This window comes from Hirundo rustica, chromosome 12 (assembly GCF_015227805.2).
Source record: "Hirundo rustica isolate bHirRus1 chromosome 12, bHirRus1.pri.v3, whole genome shotgun sequence".
Taxonomy (NCBI): Eukaryota; Metazoa; Chordata; class Aves; order Passeriformes; family Hirundinidae; genus Hirundo; species Hirundo rustica.
In genome coordinates this window covers 17050510-17069748 of record NC_053461.1, presented here as the reverse complement: position 1 = coordinate 17069748, position 19239 = coordinate 17050510, and the positions used below count along the sequence as shown (strand labels likewise).

The 19239-nt window shown below is 42.5% G+C and overlaps 1 protein-coding gene across 17 annotated transcripts in view; it reads left to right on the top strand.

Moving 5' to 3' along the window:
* FOXP1 (forkhead box P1) overlaps positions 1-19239 on the top strand; it is a 380821-nt gene that overhangs the window by 63411 nt on the left and 298171 nt on the right. For 6 of the 17 annotated variants that reach the window (XM_040076756.2, XM_040076755.2, XM_040076743.2 and 3 more), the window contains exon 1: positions 8510-8644. The exons of 2 other annotated variants lie outside the window; for them this stretch is intronic. The gene's annotated coding sequence lies outside the window, so the exon portion shown is untranslated. Of the gene's footprint in view, positions 1-8509; positions 8645-9136; positions 9164-15889; positions 15969-16061; positions 16148-19239 lie in introns of those variants that run through there. 9 more of the 17 variants (XM_040076746.2, XM_040076748.2, XM_058422308.1 and 6 more) reach the window with 4 other exon arrangements.

Sequence of the window (19239 nt, the reverse complement as noted above, 5' to 3'; positions counted from 1 at the left end):
GGCGTTGTGTGAGTGCCAAGGCAGCGCCGTGTTGACCCACAGAAATCTGAGAACAGTTGAGAAACCAGTGGGAAGAGGCGAGTGTGGACTTGCAGAAGGGAGAAGAGGGAGGGAGGAAGCAGGCTGGAATCGTTTTTTCCTGCTGTCCCTCCACTTCCAACGTTTGATGGAGCAGTGGTCGTACAGCCCTCTCCCAAAAACGTCTGTGCTGCTGCAAGGAAGCTCTGCTGCTTCTGGGATCAGCCGGTGATGCATGGTCTAGTTGGATTTTTTTTTCCTTTTCTTTTTTTCATCTAGACCCGTTCACCTTTCAGCATCCTGAAGCTGAGAACACATTCTCTGCAAGAAATTGTCATTTAGGGAGAAGTCTGTATTTGAGGAGTTCTCAGCTTACACTCACCCTTGTGTCTGAAATTGTTTTACTTCTGTTCCAAGTAACACCTAAAATTGCCAGTTAACCTTGCAGGCACTTTGTTAAGTCTGTATTTTTGATTGCAGCAGCTGGGGTGGAGTTTCCTTTGGGAATTAAGGAGTAGGAAGTGTTGTTTGTAGTTTTTTGTTGGGGTTTTTGCTGACTGGTGCTAATGTGTAGGTGTGGATGTGCTGCTGTTTTTGTAATACTTTTATTGTTTATGGAATTGTTAGTTAATTAATGGTAACAATGCCTGGAGCCTGGGAGAGGTATTCTTTTATGTTTGCTCAGATCAGAACAAGTAAATAATTTTATAACTTAGAAAGAGATTCGAGATTATTCTCCTCGGTTTATTTACCTTGCAGGTTTGCATCAAGTATTTCCACAGCTTGTTATCAAATTTCCCCAAATTAATTATTGCTGTTTCTAACAAAATAACTGATGGAAAGAATGCCTTTTTTTTTTTTTTTTAGGATTCAGTAGGATGTAGGTGGAGCCCCCCAAGATGGACCCAGGTGCTGCACCTGAACTTGTTCTAACCTAGTTGGTGTGGATGTGGTGAGGTCTCAAGTTGGTTTGAAATAACTTCCATGTGGAAACTAGAAGGCAGTAGGGATTCTGATGGATGAAAATGCATTTTGGAACTCTGTTAATTGCTTCACGGTTTACTCAGACTAAAACCTACTTGGTGACTTTGTCTTCCACATTTATCCAATGAAATAAAATTCAAACCAGCCCACCAGCCAGAGAATGTTTTTTATTTATGTGCAATGTAGTTCCATCTGGTCCACGTTAAGGACCCCAAAAATATATGTGATTAGCTTTATAGTTCACTGCTAAAGGTAGCAAAGCTGGCTTTAAACATCTTTCCCATTTTCAGCTTGCATCTCAAAACATTTGCTGGCATTTCCTGACTGTGATTACCAACCAAAGATTTTCCTGGTTGTCTTTTCACTTTTTAAACTATGTTGCATAGTTTCCCTGCTTAAAATATCACTGAAGCCTCTACTGTTCCCTTTATAACTCTTATGCTAAGTATCCATCTCTGTCAAGACTGGTCAGTCTCAAACCCCGAAGCTCAGTGTTGGGAAATGTCAGATAACATATACTATTAAAGTAGTAAAATTTATGACTATCGCCAGCTCTGAGCTCATGTTCAATAAAATGAAATGCCATGTATTAGAAAGAATACAGAAGGTGAGCTGTGCTGCTTCACAACAATTAAGGAGAGGATTTCATGTAATTGCCAAAAGCTGCCTCAGAAATGCCCACGGAGTGCACAAAGAAGGCTTAACATCATCAGCTCACCCCACTTCAAATTTTAGGTGTTGGCTAATCAAAGCCCTGTACTTCCACTAACCAAGTGGCTGAGATCTTGAAGAGAAAGAGGAAAAAATATCTTTATCTACTGCACTCAAGCCAAGTTACCTTCTTTTGCATTGCTGCTGTAACAAATCCATGTTTGTACCTGGAGTTACTCCACACTGGAAAACATCACCATTTTTGAGTGGTTTGGTGCAGCCCCAGTACTACCCTGACCCCTGAAAAAGGTGAAGAACCCCAGATTTGTGCACTTCCAAGGTTTTTCTGCCTGTGCCATATTTATTTTTGGAACGCTTGGAGCTGAAGTGGAGAACTGCTGCTGGGTTTGCTGCAGCCTGTGTTTCCCAAACACCACCATGGCACCAGGTTCTGTGGCTCCCCATTTCTGAAATAACAATTTGAACAACAGTTTTAGCAGCTGCAGGGCTCGGAGCTCCTTCAGCAAACCCATGCTCTCAGCTGGCTCTAAGGGCCCAGAAAAACACACAGTTTTCTGCAGGGACACAGCAGACCAGCAGCATTAACCAGGTTTGTGTCACCTTGATGCTGCTGATGGAGACAAGACCTGAGCACGAGGTGTGGACATCACTCTCCATCCCCTTAATTAGCAGACAATACCCCAGTACCTACCACGCAGCATCCAGCTTGTGTAAGAGCCTGGAGAATGTGTTCCATGTGCAGTCGTCCCTGTGCATGGTGGTAATTCGGGGGATTTTCCCTAGAAGTTCAGTATTTAGATCTTGAGGAGAAGGGCTCTTAACCTCAAGAATGTCCAGAAGTGCGCAGCAAGAAGTGCCAAGGATTTTCAGGAGTTGAGCTGGAGGTGTTGTTTGAAGTTAACCATATTTTATTTTCTCAAACCCTTTCTTGGGACTTAATTTATATAGCACGGTGATGGGCATGTATAAACATTGTGATCAGGTTACAGTATGAGTGAAATAGGTAGACTCGTTTTCTTTTTCTTTTCTCACTATAAAAATGTTAGAAATTCAATTGCTTACCCCATAAAATGCACATTTCTACTACGGATTAGTCATATTTTAATGAGGCTGTTACTTATACGGTAGTACATTAGCAAAGTGTCCTTTGATTTTTATGTAGCCAGTGTTTATGCACTGGTTCAGAGAGGCCTGGCTGTTACTGCCCCCTACTTCCTAGGATGGGATATTTGGGTTGAAAAGCTGTCGATTCGAGATTGGGACATTCCTGGGTTGCACACAGGTGCCAGTAATTTGGGGAACGGGTCCAGGCTCGGCACCCCAACATCTGCGTCTGAGCTGTTCCACAGCAGCAAGGCGGGGGCTGTCCCCAAGCTGCTGGGTGCAGGAGCCAAATCCTGCACAGACCCGGGGTGTAAAGAGATTTTTCTAAGTTTCTGGCTCCCTTTTATTGCACCTTCTCCGGAGGAATCAGCAGTGAAGCGGAGCAGAAAGCCCGGCAGCGGGATGAAGACATCCTCTGTCCATCTCTGCCTGTGAAGCTGAACCGAAGCCTTCCTGCGCTGCTTAAAATTGTGATTTTGGATAAAAGGCTGTGTAATAACTTGAGAAATGTGTGAGAAGATCTCGTGTTAATACTGTATAAACCTTCTTTAACTTCAGGAAGCTTAAAATCAAATTTGGCAGAGCTTACAAGGGCAGTGAATATGGAGCCACTTGACTCCGGTAACCGAGAGAATTGGCTGACAAACCTGCAGTATTTTGATTTTTTTTTTTTTTTTTTTAAATAATGCTCTCTGCATTTTTGAAAGTATTTACTTGTGTGTAAAAATACGTATCTGACTTTACCTGTATGTTGAAATTAAGGTCTAATGCCTGCGCAAAGATTTTTCCCATTTCTTTGGGGAAATGGAATGAGGAGAGTATTACAGTGCAATTTAGGTTCCCTGGGTTTCAGGTTCTTTTAAAAAAAAGAGGTAATAAGGGAGGTTAATTGTGGAACTAGGAGGCTCCACTGACTCATCTTCTGAATAAAGAAATTCAGATGTGTTGTGACCTCAAGAAAGTGAATTTTTAGAGCAGTTGAAGTTAGAAATCTGGGATAAATTCGGGTATTTGAAAGTCATGGTAACAACCATTTGTAAGAGCATATCATGCTCTATAGTAAGATTGCATAAGGGCACAGGAGGAAGCATCTGATTTTTTACTTTTTTTTTTCCCTTTTGGCATTCTGTTTGTGACAATTACATGACTCTCTATTAACTGTGTGTGGAAGAAAGCAGTGTTATGAAATGAGGAGAGATTTCCTTCATCTGTTACTCTCTAGGTAATTTTTGTGCTTTTTCCAGTATTTAAGTACCTCTTAACTGCTTGCTGTCCATCTGTATACCATTCATAGTACTGTAAACTAGTATATGTAGCATGACCTTGTAACTTGCTTTGTTTGTGCATCTGCCAGTACAATATGTTGTCTTTCCTTAAAATGCAAATATGCTCCACGCAGCACAGAGCTCCTTAGTCAATAAATAAATGGAGGTAAAAAACTGTACCTAATACCCATTTAATTTAAATTCATTTTATAAACATAAAGACGCCTTTTAAGAGAAGCTTTAATTCAGACTAGCACCTTGATTTGTGGTTGCCATGGAGAATCAAATCTGTCATTTGACAAGAAAAGTCACCCATTTATGACAGCACTTTATCTTGTCTCTCCAGGGGAAGAAAATGTCAAAAGTGAGAGCAGAAAAAAATAAAGCCTTGAAACACCAGAATTTCTTGATTTCATTTTTATTATTCAGCTATCATATCCTTTCTGATAATAGCAACTTGGTGAAAATAAATAATGTTCCTACAGTAAAATCAAATATTTCCTATTGGAATGGACAGGGCTCTTTGTGATTGTCAGTGCTGTGAAGTCTGGCAAGAAATAGTGTTATTAGATAAACCCACAGTGCCCAAATCCCATTTTCTTTTCATTACAGTGTCAAAATAATTATACCTGTGTAATTTGGGTAAGAAATTGTAGAATAAGTAAAATGGTCCATTGGAAAAGATTGCTTTAAGCTTGTGTTCACTATAGGGTGGGGTTTTTTTTGCATGTTGAAAAGGGGAAAAAAAAAAGATAAAAAAAATTTGTATAATTTAATTTAAATAAAAATGTCTGGTCACTCTTTCATGTTCTATGCAACCAGAGGAGACGGAAAGTGCTGTGTTCTGTTGGGGTTTTTACATCCATGCAGCTTTTGTAAAAGAGAGTTAAAAGAGCCCGGAGTTTTAACACTTTTTGATTCTCAGGTGAAAAAATCTCCGTAGAGTTTCAAAGACAGTCGATAAAATTGATGATTATCTGAAAAAAAAATTTTTTTTTTTTTGAAGTGTTTTTATTTTGTAGGATTAAGAGATGGGAAGAATCGGGTACTTTCAGGAATATAATTAGCCATCACAAGTGTTTACGCGTGTAGATTTAATCCATATAGACACTCAGTTGCCCCCAGGGGAGAAACACTTACTGTAGCATTGCATTACTTTTTACATAAATCTGAAAAGTGCCGTTGAAATAACGAGACTAAAATAATCCACTCTGCGCCTCTTTCTTGAGACGGCGTTTGTGCCTTTCACAGTGCTACGGGGTTTGATGTGGTTCAGGAGTAATCTTGTATCAATGAGATAGCATTATAATAGAAAGTCCTTTAGTGGTTTAGTGTAAATATTGGGCTGGTAGGGGAGCTGCTTGCTGGAGCCGCTGTGCCTGCAAGAGATTACAAAAAGGGAGAGAAAGGAGAGGGTCGGAGGCTCTTTTTTTTTTTTTTTCATCCTTGAAATTGGCTGGCGGTGCTGGATCCATAGCCAAAGCTAGTTGGGATCTGCTGTGAGAAAACAGGCAGCACAATAGTTCCCTATTCCTGCCTTCATGCCGAGCCCGAAGCCAAATCCTGCTCTTAAATACTTATGTGTAACTCAGCGTGCCTTCACCAGGCACTGCCATGCCTGCCCGCTGGAAGTAAGTGATGTGTTGTATCCTGGGGGTCTTTAAAAAATGTACGTGGTTGCAAATGTCACCTTCGTGGGGAAATAGTTGCAATTTGGAGGTTTGTTTTTTTTTTTAATTTTTTTTTTTTTTTTAAAACGTTGGTTTTTAACACGTATTAGCATCATGTCATAGGAAGTGTGTTAGCATGGGCTACCAGAATGTGATAACTTAGGGGTTTTTTTATGAGACCATCTGGAATAAAAGAGGGTGAATTAAAGATGCTCTCTGGGGTTATGGAATCTTAAAGATATTAAAAGGTCTGATTTCCATAATGTCTGCCTCTCCTTTTGCCCAACTGTTGATATAATCTGCTTTAAAATCGATTTGCTGTCATCGTGTAATCAAAGCCTTAATTGCATCATCATTGACTTCAGCATTTTTTGCTGATAAATTTGTGTGACTGATGGTGAAAATGTGAAAAAAGAAACAACAAGTGTTTGAAATAATTTTGCTGGATGTGCTGTTTCTTGCATATGGACACTAAATTTCACAGGTAGTCCAAGAGTCCTTGAATTTCAGTGCGAGATGGGAAAATGTTTTCTTATGTTCAAAACCTTGAGGTTTGATACCACAAACTGTTTGAAGTCAAAGTGGGAATAAAAGATCAGTATTTAGCATGGCTTTATCAAAACTGTCTTTTAAAATATAAAGTCAGTTTCAGATTGTAACTTTATACAAGTTGTTCTTAAAAAATAGTAATTAAAAAAAAGGGATGGTTGGGGGGGTAAAGCTGCGTGTTCGCTGTGAGGTTGTTGCCCAAAGCACTGAATTAATCCCCCATAAACTTGGTCCGGGCAAAGACCAAACTGAGTTTAAATATTTTTATAAAACAAAAGAATTGTGAGTAATGTGTCTCTCTGGCTTCCGATGGATGCCATCTGAAATGGCTGATATCCTGTCCTGAAAATCACAGATGGAAACTTCATCTCAGCGCGGTGCTACGGCAAGAATGAAATGAAAGTAGCAGAGTCTCATTTACATTTCAGAAATAGTTCTCGGTAGTTTCCTGTTCCGTCCCCCAGATTTTCTTGTGTACCTGGTGTCGGTTGTTCCCCACACTGAAAGGGCAGTGCTTTAGCTCTGACCCTTGGAGAATTGTGAGTGTGTAGGTGATGCTCTCGCTTTACCTAGGGATGCAGTTTGCTGCAGCGAGCCCCGGTGCAGCGATAACTGAAGCAGCAGCGACTGTTTGATGCTGTTGCCACAAAGGTTAACTCCTTCCTTTTGGCTTTCGCTGTTCTCTTTAGTCAGAGCAACTGCAGAGCAAGCTTTTCTCAGCTGGGTTTTTTTTTTTTTTTTGCTGATTTATTTAAATTTCATTTTTGTTTCATTAACCTGTGTTTGGAATCGCCTGGGACTCTGAGAGTCCGTGATATAAAATGGCAACACTCGCCCGTTGTTTCTGTGAGGGGGAAGTCAAAGTAAACACGTACTTTGAGAAGAGAACATGCACCAGGTGCTAATAAGACTGTATTGACTGTAAATGGCTTTTATGGGAGTCTTTGAAAGAGAAGAAAGTGCAGATTACTGGGGAGGATGGAGGATGCCATAGATCAGGGGAAAAAATGTGATACTTGGCAGTTTCTGTGTATTAGTGCAGCCCCTTCCCCAGCACATAATACCATGTAAGTATTGAACAAAACTGAGATAGGCCACTTCTGAACAGCACCTGTGACTTCCTCGAACATATAGTGGGCCAGAAATTAGGCTGCTGGGCGTGTGGCAGGTCTTCTGAGAGCACCCACTGATCTCACCAAGCCTCTTCAGCTGCCCAAACAAACCCAAACGGGCGCATAATGGACAGGAATGACAGCACAGCTCATTGCCATATAAAGAATTGTTCTTTTTTAACGTATGGTTGCATGTGTATATGTGTGTGTGTTGTGTGTATTTTTAACAGAGCTGCAGTGTCTCTGTGCAGGAGCTGTCAGTGGTGAGGGGAAGCCAGGGCAGCCACACAGCACTTTGCTGAGCACGGAGGGTCCTGCCCAAATGGGGGAGGACGAGACCACAGTGCCTCAGCATCCTCCTTGTGTGCTTCCGTGACCTCGAGGTGTCAAGGGGAAGTGGGTACCCTGAGAAGCAGTGGGAGCTCCTCCTGGTTTCTCACACTGCTCTGGAGTCACTGGAGTTGTCAAGGCAATTCGAGTTGTTTGAGGATATTGCAGTGCTCCCTGTGGAGACCTCACACTCATGGCTGTTGGAGTGATCCTCAGAAGGAGGGGTTGATGTCTCCACCCTGCCCTGCCACCAGCAGCTCCCAGTGCCACCCAGCAGTGTCTGGTTTTGCTGTTAGTTCTGGTGGAGTGCCTCTTTTTGGCCACTCTGGTCTCTGGTTGTATCTGCTTTTTGCTTCTCTGTCAATTCTCACTTCTTAAAGACAGAGTAAAAAAATTCTAAAGAAATTATATACATTGAAAACAGGTGCATGTGAAAACAACCTTCAAGATGGTATAGTCTGGCACATGAGATTTGGGAAACAGCAGAGTTAACGTGGCACAGGCCTTAATCAAGCCTCTGGGCTGTTAGACCTGTGAAAGTCTTGACATATTCATGTAGTTTGGGGTGCTTATTTTGTTTTATTATTTTTCTTCCCAATAAACCTTGCTTGGTCTTTGGCACGTCATCCAAACCCGGTTGCCTCAAACTTGCCACATGCTTCCCTGTTCCTCATTTCTGCATGCCCAACAAGAGGCACCTGGGCCCAATTTACAGAAGTGATCTGGGCTTGGCAACCACAGCTGAGGCCATTTGGGGCTGTCTGCAGAACATGGGGCTGTTAGAATCCATAAAGACCATGAGTCAGGGTGGGGTCAGGTTGGTGCCTCAAGTTCTTGGGTAACTCGAACCAGCAGCCACCAAGAGCCTCCTTTTCTGCTTTGTCTTGGTTTCCCAGCCTTGAGGTGGTTGTGATGCCATCAAACATCTTTGCAAGTGGAGGTAAGAAGGTTTTTCCTTAACATCCTGTTACTCTGATGAGAGAGCTAGAGACGTGGTCAAGAGGAGTTTGGTAATTCTGTATTCATTTTGGATTTGCATAGCATGTGCTAAATAAGTAGTGTGTGCCTCTGGGAGTAGAGGTTTTATAAGGAAGGAAAAAAACCCAATGTTTAATAACTGTGCATTAGATGGGAGTCCCACAAAAAAAAAAAAAAAAAAAAAGATTGTGTAAGTGAAGACTTGATTGTAATACTCATTCCAAAGGTGTAAATCAGGATTGCATGTTGATGTTGCCAACTTTGTTGCTTAGTTTTTGCAACCTTAATGCTATTTTAACATAGCTTTGGAGGCAATTCTATAAAGGATGTACAGCAATATGTTAATGTGCTGTGCCATGCTACATTTAGGGCTTGTAATAAGCCTTTTCTGGTTTTCTTTTTTTTTTTTTTTTTTTTTTTTTTTTTTTTTTTTTTTTTTTATTGTCTTTGCCAGAAAAAATAGTGACTGTTGAGCAGTGAAGTATGTATTCATATTGGCTGCGTTTTTATTTGATTCTGGGTCCTGCATCTTATCCCAAGATCTCAAGGCTGTTACTCTGTTCTCTGTGTGTTTGGGAGAAGCAGTCAGGGGAGTCCACAGGCTGCACCGAGATTCCTGCTCAGGGCAGGATAACTGGTGGTGGTGGGAAGGGCTGGAGGCAGAAGAGCAAGCGCAAAAGAAGTTATAACCACTTATACTCAGACTCTTGCAGCTAAAATAGCTAAAATATTTATATTTGCTGGGGGTGGGGAAGACATACCAGGATTAGTTATTTTTGCCTAGATGTTATAGGTCTGTTTTTTGAGGGGGAGCCTTGTGAAACTTAATTTTTTGTTGCCTTAGGGAAACAGCAGTTTGCATGCCATGAGAGAAGTTTCCGATGATGGGGATTTTTCAGTAATTGGAATGATTATATGCACGGACTAGGATTTTTTTTTTTTTTTCCTCCTGTTGTCCTTTCCCCCCACTTTTAACCATAGCTACACCAGTCTCATCCAGACTGAAATGAAGATGGAACAGAAGTGTAGAATTCATTTCTCCTATTTTGATGTCCAAATACAGTGGTTCAAGTGGACCCAGAGATGACAAAATTGATCGTATTAGCAGTTTGTGTGCCTGGCTTTCAGGATGATGGGAGATTGGTGTTCTTATTGCTGACATTCTCGCTGGTGCTCTGCACATCTCGGAACAACGTGTTTCAACTCTCTCTGCCTAAATTTCGCCATATATAAAATTAGATAACCTTTACTGACTTTACTGGTTTTGCAACTATTATGTATGCATTCAGGTATTCCCAGAGTACCGGCACATGGCTCTGCTCTCCTCCTTCCCCCTGTTCCAACTCTGCCAGCTGAAAGTGAGCTGTTCCTTAGGATTGGGCAATCCTGATCTTGGTTTTCTTACTGAATTGATTGGTGAGCCTGATTGAACAAGGAGGAACCCTCACAGTCAGTGTCTGGGGAGGTGTTTCCAAGGGAGGTTCCGAGGAATGTTTGTTTTAGGAGAAGCTCACTGACCCCCCTGGGATGGGGCAGCTTTCCCAAGTCAGGAGCTGGTGCTTCCCTCCCACCCAGGAATGTGCCCACGCTCCTGCTCTCGCAGCCCCAGGGCCTCCTCTGGGTTTCTTATGCTCCTCTGCATGTGAGGCTGAATTTAATTACAGGGGATAAGGTCCTCCAGAGCAGACCTTTAAAAGTCCTATATAAAGATGCTGCTCTTAAGTAATTCAATATTTCAACTGCTCTGTGCCGGATTGATTGATTGATTAATGGAGGAGTTCATTTAATTAATCTGGGGCTTCACTAAGTCACATGTGTTACAGTAAATACTGCGATGGCGGTGATAAAGGAGGCGGGTGGGAGCTGCAGCTCCTGCTTTTCCTCTCGTCCCTTTGGCTTCACGGCAGAGCCGCAGGTGCGGAGTCACCCGGGGCGCCTGCGCCGGCTCCGTCTCGTTGGGTTGCTATCTATAGGCTGCTAAATGTGTTTCGGGTGGCAGGCAGACGTGATGCTTTGTCACTTCCTACAGGCGCGCATGTGGAGCGAGACGGTTTTTCCCCTCCTTTGCCCCAGCGCACGCCCAAGTGGTTTAGCCTCCAGTTTTGGATTCTGTGATGTTGGCGTGTCATCGCGTATTGACAAGGGACCGTATCCACTGTTCCTGAGCAGGGTTCTTCTGCTGGTGTGTTGTCAGCACTTTGCTGGCCTCGTTTCATCCCTGGAGGGGCCCGGGTACCCCTCTGTCCTGGGGGCGGTGGAGGTGTGCCCGCGTGTGCTGTCATGGTACGTGTGCAGCACCCAGGGGAGTTGTGACTCAGGCTACAGAATGCCCCAAAAACTGAAAGTTTCAGCCGTGTGGGGAGCTGCAAAGCCTGGTCTGCAGGCTGATGGAGGGTTCATTACTCCTTCCCTCACCCTCATTGCCCTCAGTAGCTTTAACAAAGGGAAGTTGTATTTCCTCTGAGGGTTTTCTGTGTTGGCCCTGAGTAGGTGAGGCGTGTGGGGACAGGACTGCTGTGGGGAGCTGTGCAGGAACTCCTGCAGGGCTTTGGTGCTCCATAACCCAGTCCATCTCTAGTGGAGTAGCTTTAGTCTTGTACAGGAAGGTTTCGTTGGTGGTTTCGGATGGGAAGGCATGGCTGTGGTCCTGGCACTCTGAGACTGGGTACCAGTATTCCCAAATCTGTCACTGTACCTTAACTAGACATGAAGGAGATGTGACTGCCTGACCACAAGCCTGTGTCAGGGGTGGGATCTTGCAGCTGCATTGTGTGGGCTGTATCCCAGTGCCTGAGCTGGGGGCTGTGCCTCTGTCCAGGAGTGTCACAGTCGGTGGCACCAGGATCGGTCACTGCTGTCACGTTTCCAGATTTCCCTGTCCAGGCTTTGTACAAACAGATTAACAGGCACATGTATGATGCACACACAGGCATCCACCTTACTCTTGAATGAAGGAAATGAAAAGCCCAGAAGCTGGCCAGCCTCACAGCTGGGTTTGGTTCTACATAACCAATACGTGAGCAGTTGCACAGCAGCTGAGTGGGCTTTTTTCCTCCTCTCTCTATTTTTTGAGAAAGAAATTAAGTCTTGATTCGTGGACGAGCAGTTCAGTGCTGCTGTCATAGGTTGGTGGTTTGTTTTGTGGTTAGCTTGGTTCTCAGACCCGTGTGCTGGCAGGTAATGGGGTTCATCTCAGAAACAGCTTTTTCTCGGCAGGATGTCTAACGATGTGTTGCCTCTGTTTGCTCACTTATTCTTACAGAATTTAGTCACGGTACAATATTTGATGAATAGCCTTTGATAAAAGGCTTTTATTCTTTTTTTTTTTTTTCCATTTTGGTCACTCTTGTAATAGTGTGAAATGCTGACGGAAAGCTGAGTGAAAATGATCGCTAAACACTAACGTGAGGGGCCAAAAGTTAACCTGAAGGAGTGTCGGTGGAATTCCGTGTGTGCCGAGAGGATGCTGCTGCTGGGCGTGGGGGGCCTGTGGGGGACCTGGATGGACAGCCTGTGGATGAACCCCTTTCCAGCAGCTCATGGCTGTGGCTGTTTGCCAGCACTGGTCATGGCACAGGAGGCATTCTCTTGACACTCTTTACCTCCAGTCTGCAGTGACTGTGAGGTGGGAATCCTGCCCAATTTTGATGCTCTCTCTCCCTCTAGCCAGGCTGTGCAGGAGTTTTTCAGCTATTGGATCTGAAGTGGCTGCATTGTTCATCTGATTAAATAGTATTTAATTAGCTTTGTTTCCTCCTTTTGCTTCAGTGTGAAGATTGGGGGTGGGGGTAAAGGAGAAGATAAAAATTGTCTAAATGAAGCTTTGTCATTTAAAACACATATAAAACTCAGCGAGATGCCTTTCATTCCCCAGTCCTTTATCTTCCCTCGCAAGCTTTCCTCGAGCCGAGTAGCGCGCGTTGAGGTTTATCTTTGCTTTTATGTGCAGCGGCCACATGCTTAACATCGAGCACGTTTGAGTTGCATTTCACAGGGCTTTCTCAATCCCTTCATAAAGGGACTGATCTGCTAACATCACCCTCTTTAGATCGAGCAGGCAGGATGTTCCTCCACGCAGTGAAGTGCTCGCAGTCTCTCTTGCCAGACCAGTAAGTGAATGATTTCAAGCCTGGTGGGCAATACGTAGCGCAGACAGACCACAGTAGTAGGCAGCTGCATGTAATTTTGAACTCCACTCATTGAACTGTAATAAAACAATATAAGCACTGCTTGGGGGGAAAGATTGGATGCAGTTATCCTTACACAGGGCTCGGGCATATGAAAGCAGCGCTGGCTGACAAGAGGATTTTGAGATTTGATTTTGATTGAATTGCAGAATTGAACAGGCCAGGAATGTCAGTGGAAGGCTAAATGCCTGTAGTGCCATAAAGTTTTATTCATGTGAGGCTTTCCAATATAAAGTAGATGGATTATTGGAGAAGGTGTCAAGGGACATGAAATAGAAGTGCCCAAAACATAAAATGTGGGTATAAGGATAAAATTACTTCTTGCTCAGTACATAATTAGCTCACAAAAATGTTTTTGGGTAGTTGTTTGTTTATTGTTCTACCTTTTTAAAAGCTAATTCGTTACACAAAATAACAGTCCTTGGTTTTTGCTTTATCTCTCGCTGACTGAAATTCATATTGTTTTAAGAAGAGGTTTAAAAACGGAATTCTGTCTTAATTTAATTTTTTATTAAAAAAGGTGTCTCATTAAAAAAAAGTGGGGGAGGAGAAGTCCACAGGATAGAAAGGAAAAAGGGGAAAAAAAAATAGAAGACAAGTCTACAGGATATGAACACTCTGCAGACACTGAAAACTATTATGCTCAAAAACAAGAGCGGGATGTGTGTTCACATACCACAACACACTGACTTATTTCATAGCTCAGTAATGCATATGTAATTAGAGTCAAATTTGCATAGGACAGCTGATAGCCAAATTTGTATGGCATTAGAGACAGCTTCACTCTTTTGCAGTGAGCTCTGAGCAGTAAATAAAGTCGCACAGGGGATGGATGTGGGTTAGCACAAGGGGCTGCATTTCCGTGCCCAGATTCTGGGTCTGTTTACAGCCCTGTGTCTCAGTTAACGTTTTCCCTAAACATACTCTAAATCACATACATTACGACCACAGGAAAATAATCATAGCTTTATGCTACATCCAGTCATTTAGAATTATAACATAAACAGTAAAACGGCCTTCTTATTACAAGACCTTTCTTTTCTGTTTTAAATTGCCTTTTTTTTTTGGGAAGAGGGCTTGTTGTGTTAATCTTGCCTCAACCAAGAGCACGAATACCTTTCTATACGTGTCTTTTATTGGGAGGTGGTGTGTGCTGCCTGCAAGACTGTCAAAATGGGATCTCAAATTGCCATAAAATCTAAGCTTATGAGATTTTGTTTAAAGGTGTATTTAAAGAGCAGCATACATTTATATTTTCAGAACTAGTTGCCTGTAAGCTGTGTGTTCTTCCATTTCAGTCCCTCCTGATCGAGATGGCATGTATGTTTAGGTAGTATTTATATGCAATTGTTTTTATTTTAAGTCCAAAGGAAACACCCAAATAGTTGTTACCGTGCAGACTGTAATTATTATTTTTGAAATCTTCTATTGTGAGCTTGGATTTGTAAATTCTTTAGGAAAGAAATGCCACATTCAGTGCTGGTGGTAACTCTCCAGGGATTTGTTAAACTTTTATTTACCACATGTTATGCATATCGTTCCTTCATGGCGTTTTGGGTTATTTTGTATCATTATTTAGGTTTGCTGAAAATAAATGTGATGAGGATTTACCTAAATGAATAGCAGTTTATTTCTGATGCGTTCCTTTGAAGGAAAAGGATAAAAAAAGCTCCCTTTTCCCCCCTACCCCCTAACTCATACCGGCTATAGTCCTTGAATTATGTGTGGTAGAGATGCTGTACTCAATAGAGCGACTTTTCTTTTCTTCCTCCCCCTCACTTCCCCCCTCTAGCTGCCTTTTTTTTTTTCCTTAAATAGGGTTTTGCAGTAGACTGTAATGCAAGGAGTTGTGAGGATGGTGGGGCTTTCTGGGAGCTGAGGAAGAGGGTGGGGGTGTAACATCACCTCATACAGCAAAGCCAAAATATGTACGGAGTCACCAGGTAGCAGAGAACCGAGAACTTTGAACCCAAGATAATAAACCAGCTTTTTTTTTTAATATCTCCTATTTAAAAAAAAAAAAAAAAATTAAAAATCTCCTGGATTTGAATATATCAAAGAAAAGTGAGTGCTTTTTTTCTTTTTTTTTTTTTTCATTCTCTGTTTTGGTAGGGATTTTTTTCATTTTTTTGACTCTACTAGTTATGACCTGCTTAATATTCAGACATTTTAAAGTTATTTAGAAGCGCAGGTTAAATAGGCAGAGAAAATTATTTCACTGTAGATAGTTTTAAAATATTACTTTAAAATATGATTAAATAAAAAATAAACTGTCTTGATTACATTTAAAAAAAAAAAAGCTCAAAGACCTAGCTGGAGTTGGCCCTTTCAGTTATGTTAGGGTATGTGAACATTGATAAGCTCAGATGACCTTCTGTAGACAAAGTTTGGTTTCGGTGTTCATTGAGATAGGGCTGAATGATTAGTCTCAGCCATTCCTTTGATGATTCAGTAAAAACTGAGAAAAGGAGACCTTGCTCTACTTTTCCAGTCTAGGAAAAAAATAAAGGTGTGGAAGATTGGGATCTAATTCTGCTGTGATGATAATATATTCCATTTTCTTACAACAGATCATGTTCAGTAAATGTTTTACATGCATAAATGAATAAACTCATTATGTATCCAGCATATTTAAACAATCTTCATTTAATAAATAAAAATGTTATTTTCATTTTCTTTCAGTTTTATTTTTTAACCAAATGAAGATCGATATGAATCTTAAAATTGCCAACTAATAAAAACTGTCATAATCTCTAACACAGTCATAGCCTAAAACTTAGGGATGCAAATTAATGTGAAAATAACCTGTTATCATCTTTAGCAGACAGAAAAATTAAGGTAATGAAAAGACCATATTTTATTAGGCTGCTAACCAATTAGGATTGATGCTTCTTTAGAAAAATAAATATAAGAGTACAAATGCAAAACAAGATTGAAATCAATGATTTAAACCATGTTTCCTGCTTTTTGATATATACCGTGATTAGAATCAGTGATTCAAATACCTTTGATTTAATCAGGCTCGTTCTTGGGGTGGATTAGTTTGTGGTTGCCGACGAGAACCCTCTGAAGATAAAGGCAGGGAGTCCAAAGTGGAAGGTGAACTGCCCGTGACAGGGGGGCTTGGGCATGATGGTCTTCAACCAAACCATTCCACGTTTCAAAATACCTCCTCGTTCCCTTGGCCTCCAGTGCTAGAACCACACGTGCAGGATTCCTGTGATCACCCCTGAGCTCCTTCCTGAGAGGATCTATCTGAGTTTGGGGGCTTGTGGCAGGTAAGGGAGGGCTGAGTCCCTTTCTGGGGTGGTCTCAGCCCATCATTTGTGTGAGCAGAGGGGCTCAGGCCCCTTCCCCTGTGTGTTGTGTCCTCCCCTCCCTGCAGGCAGCATCCTCGCTGCTTTCTGCCCTCCCTGCTTGCTCCTGGAGGGATTTACTGCTCTGCCCAGGGGCTTGGCTTTTCCAGTGTCCCTCTCAGAGGACATGGCACAGGCACTGATTTGCACGAGCTCCCAGAAAGTATTTTTGGCTAATCAGCTCTCCCAGGTAAAGAGCATGTATTAAGGCTTCTTTTATCCTTTCCTCAAAACCTGTGCTCCCTTCCAGGAGGAACAGGGCTGTGTCCCTTGCAGTGAACTCTTCTGTGGGAGCCGTGGCCATGCTCTGGTTCAGACCATGGGGAAGCTCTCCCCTTTCCACCAACTCTTTCTGATTCTTTTCTGGGCATCCTGCCCGGAGAGGTAGGGAAAGGGAGAGCTTGCCTACAGGAAACCCTAAGGAAGAGCAAAATAAGCATTTTTTTTTGGCCAAGAACATTTTGGCAGAGGGGCAGCTGTGGGGATTGGTAGAGCCCTGCTTCAGTGGCTGGTGGAGAAGAGCTCCTGTTGTAACAGCATAGATCACATCTTCCCTTGACAGGGTCTCGGTGTTAAAGAAACCCAACATAAACCTCGATATGCTCTGGGTCAGAAATGTCAAATAGAGCAGATTGCATTCAAGTTGCACATAAATTATTTAAAATGCCCATAAAGATGGGTCAAGGGTCCTTGCATTGGTAGAAGTCAGTTTAAGCTTGTGTGCTGTAATTGTTTCCATATGATGGCCTTTTTGAACACCCAGAGTAGAAATCCTTCGCAAGGTGCACCAGTTGAGAGAAACACGTGGATTTTATTGTAATAATGTTTCTAGTTGGAAGGTCTCAAAATAATTAGCTTGATTTAGCGCTCTCATTTCTGCCCGTGTTCCAGACCACGTCCAAGCCTTTTATGGGGCATAAATAGTTCCTTCGTGTAGTGTTGGCAGCTGAGTGCTCAATACTGTAAGAATAATGCAGACAGAGACCTTCCACCAGTGCTGGATGAAGTCAGCTCTCCTGAAGGAGGCAGATGTTCTGGCAGAGGAAAGTGCCATGTGTTTCTTGAGTCAGACATCGTAAATTTGTGAGCAGTTGGTCCTTAAATAGAAAGGTTGGTGTTTTTTTCTCTTATATTTCGGGGTAGCTAGTACTGGACTGATTATATTAGTTAATAGTATTTAGGTCACATGACTTAACTTCACTCGTAACTGTGCAGCTTAACTCCAGTTCTGTGTGTTTGAACACAATCATGTTTCCTCAGCAGGTTTTCCTAGGTTTAATCCATGCTAATTTATTCTTATATTCTGACTGTGGTGACTACCTCGAGGCAAATCAGATGAATGGGGTCAGATTTTTAGCTGGCATAAACTGACACAGTTCCTTAATTCTTCTGTACTTGCTGTAGCTGTGTTGATTTATGCCAGCCAGGAGTCAAGGGCACTTAGATTAACCTGGTGCTGTCTGGTGACTAAGTTTGAAAAGAAAACCAAATACTTTGTGCTTCTTGTGTGCTGCAACAGGAAAACATTCAGGAAAAGAGTTTAAAAATGGGATAGGAGGGCTCGTTGTGTGTAGAACAGGGGCTGTATGGACAGTAGGATGCAGAGCTGTAGGAATGAGTCCCAGGGAAATGTGATTTGTAGGAAGGATTCGTAGCTGGAAATCTTGCGCTGCTGGAAGTACTGATGTATCCATAAAGGGAACAGCCAGTACTTAAGATTTACTTTGAAAAGTTTAATATTTCTTCACATTAGGAAGGGGCTGCTGCTTGAGGTTTTCCTCTGTCTGTGAATAGACATGTGAAATACATACACAGAACACAAATTACAGACACGTGGAGCAGGCCATAAGAGATGGTGTGAGAGCAATTTCGCCTAATGAGGGGGTGAACCCGTGTGATCTGTATTTTTGGATCTGGCCCCTGGGGAGGAAGAGGCCTGTGGGGTACCCACTTAAAGAAGCAGGTGCTTTGGTAAATGCTTGTGTGTGTCTGAAGACCTCCAGTGGTGCCTGGTTGGGCTTCTGGAGCCTGGAGATGCTCCTGCCTTTCTGGCTTGGATGATCTCTGTTGATTCATTCTTCAATGTGTTGGTTCTTCCCTTGCAAACTGCTTTGTGTGGCTTGTTCTTCGCAGGGAGTTGCTGCTAAACATTGGGATGGGCTTATGGTGCCACCCTTGAATTTCTGTTGGGTTTTCATCTGGGTTGTTTTTTGGTTGGTGCTTGAATTGAGGGTGGGCAGCATTGTGGAGATTGTTCTGCGCTTTCAGCTCCAGTGAGAGGTGTGTAGTACATCAGCCTTATCGGAGCAGTAACTTCACTGTGGTTGCTCTGGGAGGAGGCTACTGGCTAATTCATGTGCACAGAGAGGGATGGGGTGGGTGTCTGTGGGTAGTAAGTGATTTTGGCATTTGCTTTTGAAGTGCACCGAGCCCACTGGTCCCCAAATTCGGAGCTAATGTACCTGAAAATAAATAACCACACTAAAGCCAGAGATCATTTGAAGAGTAAGGTGGCAAACCGCACCAAGAAATCTTTGCAAAAGGCAGTTGCAGAAGTTTTAGTGCTGCTCTTTAATATTCAAGATTTTATCTTGGGGAGTTATCTTTAGAAAAATAAATGTTCCCTTGGAATCAGGTATACTAATCCTGTGATACAGACTGTGGAATGCTTATTTCTCTGGAGAGACTGTAGGGAAGAAGGTGGTGTTCATTTTAGCAGCTTGAGACCCCCACAGCCTGTGTTGGTCTGGTGTCAGTTCATTTGCTGAAATAAGCTGAAAACTCCACGGCAGAGGAGAGCCCTGTCTGGAATAAGATGTCTTTAAAAAGGAGGGGGTTGGGGGGTGGGGAAAAAAAAAATCAAACTTCCCCTTTGTGATTTATGATCCCTTTAACAATGCCACTTTCTCAAAGCCATGCATCATACACAAACAATGGGCCACATAGAAAAGCGTGCTCCCTGGAGTATTACCAAGCATGTAATTTTGTCTTTAAATTCTTCGGAGCGAATTGTA